The sequence below is a fragment of the Odontesthes bonariensis genome, chromosome 6, assembly GCF_027942865.1.
Source record: "Odontesthes bonariensis isolate fOdoBon6 chromosome 6, fOdoBon6.hap1, whole genome shotgun sequence".
NCBI lineage: Eukaryota > Metazoa > Chordata > Actinopteri > Atheriniformes > Atherinopsidae > Odontesthes > Odontesthes bonariensis.
In genome coordinates this window covers 25,176,255-25,184,810 of record NC_134511.1, presented here as the reverse complement: position 1 = coordinate 25,184,810, position 8,556 = coordinate 25,176,255, and positions in this window count along the sequence as shown.

Genomic DNA, 8,556 nt, shown 5'->3' with positions numbered 1-8,556 from the left:
GAGTCTGTTACTACGGTAACTGACCGAGAGCTTAAGTTACCTCTCTTTGTGAAACAGGCTAGAGTTACCCCTCTTTCTCTGGTTTAAGTTACCTCTCTATGTGAAACGGAAAACTCAGAGTTTACCTCATTTCAGGGTTAATAAACTCAGAGTTTTCACTTAACCTGCTTTGTGAAACGGACCTCTGGTGGAGATGTGAGAATGCCTGCATGGATGTGTGACTGAGAATAACTGTAACTGACCTAATTCTCAAAAATCATAATAACAGAAATTCAGATTGTTTGGTAAACTAATTTTCCTCCTTTGTTATATCTGTCCAACTTGGGTTCTCTTTGGGTACTCCAGCTTCCACCCACCACCCAAAAACATGCATGCTAGGTTAATTGTTGACTTTAAATTGTCCCTAGGAGTGAGTGTGAGTGTGCATGGTTGTGTCTCTTGTTTGTCTCTGTGGGGCCCTGTGATGGATTGCCTCTCGTCCAATGACAGCTGGGATAGGCTCCAGCCTCCCCGCAACCCTAAAATGGATTAAGCGGGTGTAGCCCTTCCTATTACCGTTCAGATAAATAAGTGGACAAAAGTGAGTTCGTGCTGAGCTATAGTAAGTATGTGTACCTGGTAATGCAGTTACCCTAAAGTGAGTGGAGTCTGACAAGTTATGCAAGGAATTTCCAAAAGAAAATATTTATTTAAGCACCATTTACATGTTCAATAGAAAAAAAATAAAACTATGTAATAGTTCAAACAAAAAGTGCACAAATGGGTAATCTCCCACTCTCAACTACTATGTTGCCTCCGTCTAAGCTCACAAAATGAGAAAACAATAAAGCAAAGGTACTCAATAGTACACTTCAAACTATATGTCACTATAGTCACTGCTTTTACCGACCACACCTCTAAACCGCAGCCACACTCTGCAGAATTATAAGCCCTTAGGTACCTAAATTTTAGTACCAGCCCCTTTAACTTCAAAAGAGCATGGAAGAGTAGGCTCCTCCTCCTCTAACCCAGCACAAAGTTGTCCCTGTAACTCAACATAAACATTGACAAAAAAAACCTCTCCCCCATAATCAAAGACAAAACAAAACAGTTGGCCAAACTTTCCCTTAGAATAGGCTACTATTGCAGACAGTAGCCCCACAGTATATAACCAAATGTTACCCACACTCCCGAAAGTAGAGCGTGAGGCTTACGTCACCCTTTTAGTCACAACACTCATACAAAAATGCACCAGTGCACCAAATAAAAGAAACAAAAAGCCGGCTATGAAAACAACAAACGTTGCAGGCCTTAATTCTCTCAAGTTTGTTCCGGTCAAAGTCTGTCTTTACTCACGACCCCAGCGAGCTGCAGTGGGTTGTCTGCGGTGTCACACGTCTCCCATGGAAACATGGAGACACGAAGCTCGAGCCTCCCTCGGTGCCCGGAGGGACCACTGACTTTATCCTGGTCGCCAGTGGTGCTATCCGGGGCGCGTTGATCCCTCGGTGCCCGGAGGAACCACTGACTTTATCCTGGTCGCCATTGGCGCTATCCGGGGCGCATATATTTCACAGTCATATTCAAATTCAATATTTCACGTTATATCCCATATAGTGTGTTTTTACCATGTTTTTACAAGTACAAATAAACAAAAAAAAGTAAAAATAAACTATTTATCATAAGTGTGACTATTTAGTTATTACTGAGAATAAATTGACATACTGACCTGAAATCACGTGGGATACCTCCAGGTTACACGGGTATAGAAAAGGGATTTATCAGTTCTTAACTTGTTAAGAACACTTCCTCAGAAACAGGCTAATTAGCTACCACGACTAAGCTCTGTTTTCTTCAGAAGAATACAGCCAAGTTAAAGTTTGTTTAATTGCACTTAACGGGTATTAGCCACTGCAGCCTACCAATAAGCATGCCAAAGCAGGCAACAAAATCTTCTGTTCACCCCACTCTTCTGTATTTTTGTGATTTTGATCATTATTTTTTCCGCAAATCTGAGATTCTTTTGAGAAACTTTTCTGCACTGGTTTGTGCTGCTTGAGTGAATTCTCCTTGCAATTTTTACTATTTTCAACATCAATTGAGATGAGTTACCATGCCAGTGTAAGAGTCATTACAAACAGGACGGGAAGAAGAGAAGAGGTCATCATCTTGGCGAGACAACTCACCTTCCGAGGAGGAGGAGGTTGAGATAGAGTTCTCAGAGGAGTTTTATCCCTCCCCAAGGCCCCTTCCACCCACCCGGCTTGGCTTGGACATTGGTATGGCTTTGGGCCGTCCCTTGGAGGGAATACTACCTTAGCAATTTTCCACTCTCCCTGCCTCTGCTCCACTTTACCTGCCAGCCATTCCTCCCTTATTGCCCAACTACACTCACCTGCAAGCTCAGCTGCAGCTCATTCCCAATCAGCTCTGCATATAAGCCTCTCCAGCACCCTCACCAGATTGTTCTACTGCATCCATGCGAGACTTTCCAGCGTTCGTTACCTAGCTGATCTTTTGTTGCTGACTCTGCCTGCCTCCAACCTGCCCTCCTCACCTGCATCCAGGTGATCTAACCTGCCCTCTGTCTCCGACCACGTGCTGTCTGTTCTCCTGGCTTCAACGATGATGATTCAGTGATGATCTAGGGTTTGTTATTCGTGAAGCCCTTCAATATCCTTGTGGAAATAATCCTCTCCACACAGAAGTTAATTGTCACACTTCTCAGCTTTCACAAATAGAGAGTTCTGCAGCAGGTGGAGCACAGTCTGAATATGATGAACATGTTCCTCCTTGGACTGGGAGAAGATCAAGATGTTGTCCAAGTAGACGAACACGTGCTTCTTCAGCATGTCTCTCAGAACGTCATTGATGAGAGCCTCGAAAATGGCCGAGGCATTGATGAGACCGAAGGGCATGACCATAGTGTCCAGTGGGCGTGTTGAAGGCTGTCTTCCACTTGTCCACCTCCCCGATCCGGATCAGATGATAGACGTTGCGGAGATCCAGCTTGGTGAAAATTGTAGCTCCCTGAAGTAGGCTGAAGCAATGAATGGGAGGGGTAATGATTCTTGACAGCGATGCCTTAGGGACCCGTCCCGTTTTCCGACGAAGAAAAACCCTGCCACAGCCGGTGACGAGGGGGGAAGGTTGATCCAGGCAACCAAGGCATCATTAATGTAGGCCTCCATGGCTTCTCTTTCAGGTGCAGACAGGGAGGAGAGGCAACCCTTGGGAGGTGTGGTGCCGGGCAGGAGGTCTGTGGCAAAGCCTTAGGGCCATTGAGACGGCAGGGAGGTAGGCTTCGCCAAAAGTCGTGATACTCGGCGGGTTCCTCGGACAGGTCGGGGGCCGAATTGGAGCTGGCAGGCGGCAGAGGTGCATAAGCTTGTCAAAGGCAGACCTGATGACAGGAGGTACTCAGGATGGATCCCGTCGCCATAACCCCCACATTGACTGTGCGACGGGGTCCATCCTGAGTCAGGGGTAGCCAAGGATCAGCGGGAGGTGAGGTGATTTCAGGACGTGGAACTGCATGGTCTCGTGATGGTTGCCGGAGAGGAGCATGTGGATGGTTGTGGTCGGATGAGTGATGGTCCCCAGGAGATAACCATCCAGGGCACTGGCTGGTAGATACCCACCTGGCGTGAGCTCTCGGACCCGTACAGTTCACTTCTTCAGCAGCCCAGAGTAAAGGGAAGGGCCTTACAGGAGACGAGGAAGCCGAAGCAAGGTGTCCAGAGCCAGAAGAGCCAGCCATTGGTTTAGAGGTGTCGACGAGGAGCGAGCAGCAGAGGAGCCAGGGCCAGGCAGAGGAGTCAAAGCCAGGAGAACAGACAGAGCAGAGACACTGAGGCAGAGCACATGGTCGGGGACAGAAGGTAGGTAAAATCACTGGGAAGCAGGCGAGGAGGAGAGGTGTCAACCTCACTGTACCTTTTCAGATAAATACACATCATTGTTTTTCTTCTATTCACAGAAATTATGAAACAATAAAATATAAGATAAGTATATATATTATATTGTATCATTCTGACTATCTTTACAGAACTGCTCTATTTTTAAAGCTTTCAGAGATTGCTGAACAAAGTGTAATGTAGTCAGCCATCCTGGCACAGATCTAGATCTCCATTTCATGTATATTCATGCACTAATCCTAGTTAAAGCAATGGCTGAACAGTTAGATATAGAAAATGGCATGATAAAATATATTACTTTAGGGCCAAAAGTTATCTGAGTGTATTTGATGAGTTATGGTTGGCAGTGACAGCAGCATCACATCTGGCCCAAAACAGGGACTTTGTGACTGTAAGGACAGAATTGTAAGGGTGAGCAGAACAATATCTGAGCCTGAAAACAAGATATTCCACTCTTGAATCGAAGACATATGCCCTTAATTAGAAATAGATATGTACCTCCATAGATAAGGCTATAGTTACATGGCAGGATTCTCCAAGTCAAGAGACCCGGCTGCTTTCAAGGTGTTTTCAGTCTCACTCTCTGCTTGCAGCTGGGCAGACCACATGTAGTATGTTGATGGGTTAGCTGAAACCAAACAGGAACATTCTGTACATTAGCTTAGATGTACAGGGTTTGTTGAAGGAAGCTGTATGAGAAAATGAAGTCCCAGTATTGGCCAGAATTTGACTCAGGACTTAGTCTCCAACACTTAACAAAATCAAAGAGCACTGGGATCAAAAAGGCACAGGATATGATCAGTTTGATGCAGTACAATTCATTTGAGTCAGCCCTTGAGTAGACAAGTTTTGTATCAAGCTGTGCAGGGTTATATACTCTAAATCGCTGCTAGAACCCTGCCTCTCCTTTTTGAAAACAATCTATTTTGCACAGAGATAATGGTGTCACACTCATTCTCTCTTCCTTGTTGGTTTACCTTTTCTGCCAAAACACCCGGCTAACTGAATTGCTTCTGACTGACCTAATGCTATCAGGTTGCTCCTGGCCAGTCTAAGCTGGTGCAACGGTGTATTAAGCTATTCCTGGCCATGAACTGGAATCTGGCTGCTCTGGTATACTTGGTGTGTCAGAGGCAAACCCAGACCTAGTTCTAGTTCACTATTATCTCTGAGCCAAATCCTACTGCACTTTTTAAAAATCCGTTTGGCAAAGCTGCAGTGGATCTCTTCGCCACTAGAGCCAACACCCACTGCCCACTTCTTTTCAATAACAGAGCAGAGGGCACTAGAGGGAATGGAAGCCCTGGCTCATCCATTGCCCAAGATGCTCCTGTAGGCTCATCCCACAGTGGAACCGATCCTTCCAGTTTCGAGAGAGGTAGAGCTGATAAGGTCTTTTGCTGATTTTGGTGATTCTCTAGTGGCTAATAAAGTTGGTTTGATGAAATAATCAGTGTCCTGGCAGCAAGGCATTGGCATCTCCCTGTTTGTCCCCTGTTTGTTTGAGAGATCTTCTCTCTCAAGCAGAGGAAGAGATACTTCATCTACACCCGTAACTGTGACAGCTGGATGCCTATTTGTTGAAAGGTCCAACTTAATTGCTAAGGGTCGGCCCCCCACTGTGGTGGCTACAATCTTAAGTGCAGTGGCATCTTCCACAAGAGGTCTGTATGTCTGTAAATGGAGGGGATTTGAGCAGTGGTGTCAGGACAGAAATGTTGTCCTATTTCAATTCTCTATTGTGAACATTTTGACATTTCTGCAGGGGTTCTTTGATAATGGTCTTTCCTTTTCCTCTATCGTTTAGAAATGACAGCCCATTGCTGGCTCATACTGCTCTTTCTGCCTGATCTGTGTTGCACTTAGATGTAGGATTTGACTCAGGTTCAGAGGCTGTCCTGCAGGACGTGTATACATGTCCTATACTATATGTCTTGTACCGAGTAAATTGATAGAAAGGGAACAAAAGTTATGTTTACAACTTCTGTTCCCTGAAGGTAACGAATGAAGTACAACACTTGGCTGCCCTGCTGTGTAGCTGTACTTGGTTAAGAGTGGTTATCGAAGTAAGAAATTTCTGAAATGACAAGTGTATTTATGTGCAGGTGGGAACTAACACTGGTCCTCACACGTCATTTGTCTTATGGTGTGAGGTAGAGGTAGATGTGTCTTCAGCCAGGGCACACAAGTGCATATTTTCTTCAGCTATATGGGTTGTACCATGTTTCTTTCCTTCAGGGAACGGAACTGATTCAGGTGATACCTCAGATGCCTGTCACCCATATCAACCGTCCACCCTAATAGTGGGCCACAGTGGTATTTTAATCTTGTGTTTCTAATTTTGTAAGCCTTTTAAAAATATTTTCATAATCAATATTGTTGATTGAAGAAACAAGTCTCCTGTATTCTTAAGTAACACAAAACTGAGAGCCTCTGGGGCAGTATATATTTCTTTAAAAGACAAATTACTTCTTAAACTTGATAAAACAATAACTGAAAGTCAAGTTACACTGATTTGTGTAAATGTGTAATGTTTTTGAATATCTTATCAGCATTTTTGTGCTTTGTGTTAAGTAGTGTCTTTTTATAAGCAGTTCCCTACCACAATAGTTTAGATAGCCATAAGGTTAAGCTTCCATCTTTCTTGAGAGAGCGAAAGGGCTGGAGCCTATCCCAGCTGCCATTGGGCGAGAGGGAGGGTACACCCTGGACAGGTTGTCAGTCCATCACAGGGCCACACAGAGACAAACAACCATCTACGCTTACATTCACTCCTAATCTAGTGCCACCAATTAGTCTAACATATATGTTTCTGGGCGGTAGGAGGAAGACTCAGTACCTGGAGAGAACCCCCGCATACACAGGGAGAACATCAAAACTGCACACATAAATGCCCCAGCTGGGATTCAAAGCAGGAACCCTCTTGCTGTGAGGCGACAGTACTAACCACCACACCACCGTGCAGCCCTGAATTAAGATTCGATGGTTGCAAAAAGTTTCAAACGTTACATGAACAGTTACAATTTCACAGGAAGGTTGGGATGAATTGATAATATTAACAAATACATTTTTTTACACATAAGCCTGTTTTCCTACCATGTTAGATAATTACCACAGCCATTACCACAACCAGTAAATCAAATCACCACAGTTACTGCTGTTTAACCATATTTTCAAAGTGTCAGAGTTATCAAAAGGATCCTTATTTCAAACAAGAGAATTACCTTTTAAACCTTGACCAAGCGTAACTTTAAACATATGGGAATCTATTGTGGTTAACAGCTGCTGCCAAAATAATCTTTACAAGGCCACTGTAAAATTGTAGTGTAAGCTGGAAGATGCATATAAATGTGTTATCCATGAGCAACAAATTTTCTTAATGTGAAACATGCAAGACAAATAGATCAGTGGTTCTATGTTGGTACATAGGTACTCAGCTGGCTTGTGTAAAATGCAATACATTTTACACCAAATTTACAGAACCAGATTTTGAATCACAAGCAACGCTCAATTCACTGAAGAAGAAGTTTTCCTCCTTCAAGTGTCATTAAGAATTCCTCAATAAATCCCGAAGACAATATAAGCTTTAAAGAGGATAGAACACTATTAACACAAGTCCTGAAGCATAGAGAGAATGCATGGGTCATTTTTTTGCAGTTAGACTAAAGTTGGATTCAACCATATAAATAGTTTGTCATAGTTTCCAATACTGTGCAATATTTGATTTAAAAACAGCTCATTTCACAGTATATCTTCCTTAAAAACTTTCACAGACTATGTTACCTCCTTCAAAGTTTGTTCATATACAACTATTTTTTTGGATGGTGACCAGCTACAATATACCTGTTAATTTGATGAAGTTTTGTTGCCCTCTGTTGTCATTATGCAAAATGATGGCTTTACATGTTGTTTTGTATGTGCTTGATTTTAGAAACACCACATTAGACAACTGATTAAACTAATTAGCTACTTAATGAATTCTGAAACTATTAATTGACTTTCATATAAATAATCATTCAGGGAAGATTATATGATTTGCTGCTAAACATGAAGCTCTGAGGAGTGGAGATGGCATGTTCTGTGGAATTAATTAGGAACCATTAAGCTGAGTAATAAGTAATAGTGAAGTACAAACAACTCCTGACACTCTGTTAAACGTCACCTTTTCCATAACAATCCATTTTTACTCTATTCTATATCTAAATTAAGAACACCTGTTGCACTGATCATTTCTCTGTACTATTACTTTTTTTGCGCTGCCTTGATGAAAGAACTTAAGTGTGGCATCCCTTGGGATCTATCTATCTATCTGTCTCAAACTTTTGAAAAGAAGTGTTCACTGCATGTTTTAACCAACCAATTCTCTAATTTGCAGGGCTCACAATAAGAGGCGTACAACTGCCAGAGTAGCCACAAACAGTAAAAAACTAACACCTGTTTTTGAAGCATTATTGAACACTTGCAGCCCTATATTAGTGTGTTTTTGTTAGAGATAAATGACTGATTGTGACTGTCTGATTATACAGATGATCAAACAGATAAATATATTTTCTAAAAATCCTAAAGCTGAAAAATGCAGAAAATATTTAGACTTTTTTCAGATGAAGAATGACAACAGCTTAAAAAGCTTTGATATGACAGATCAAAATTAGAGCAAATT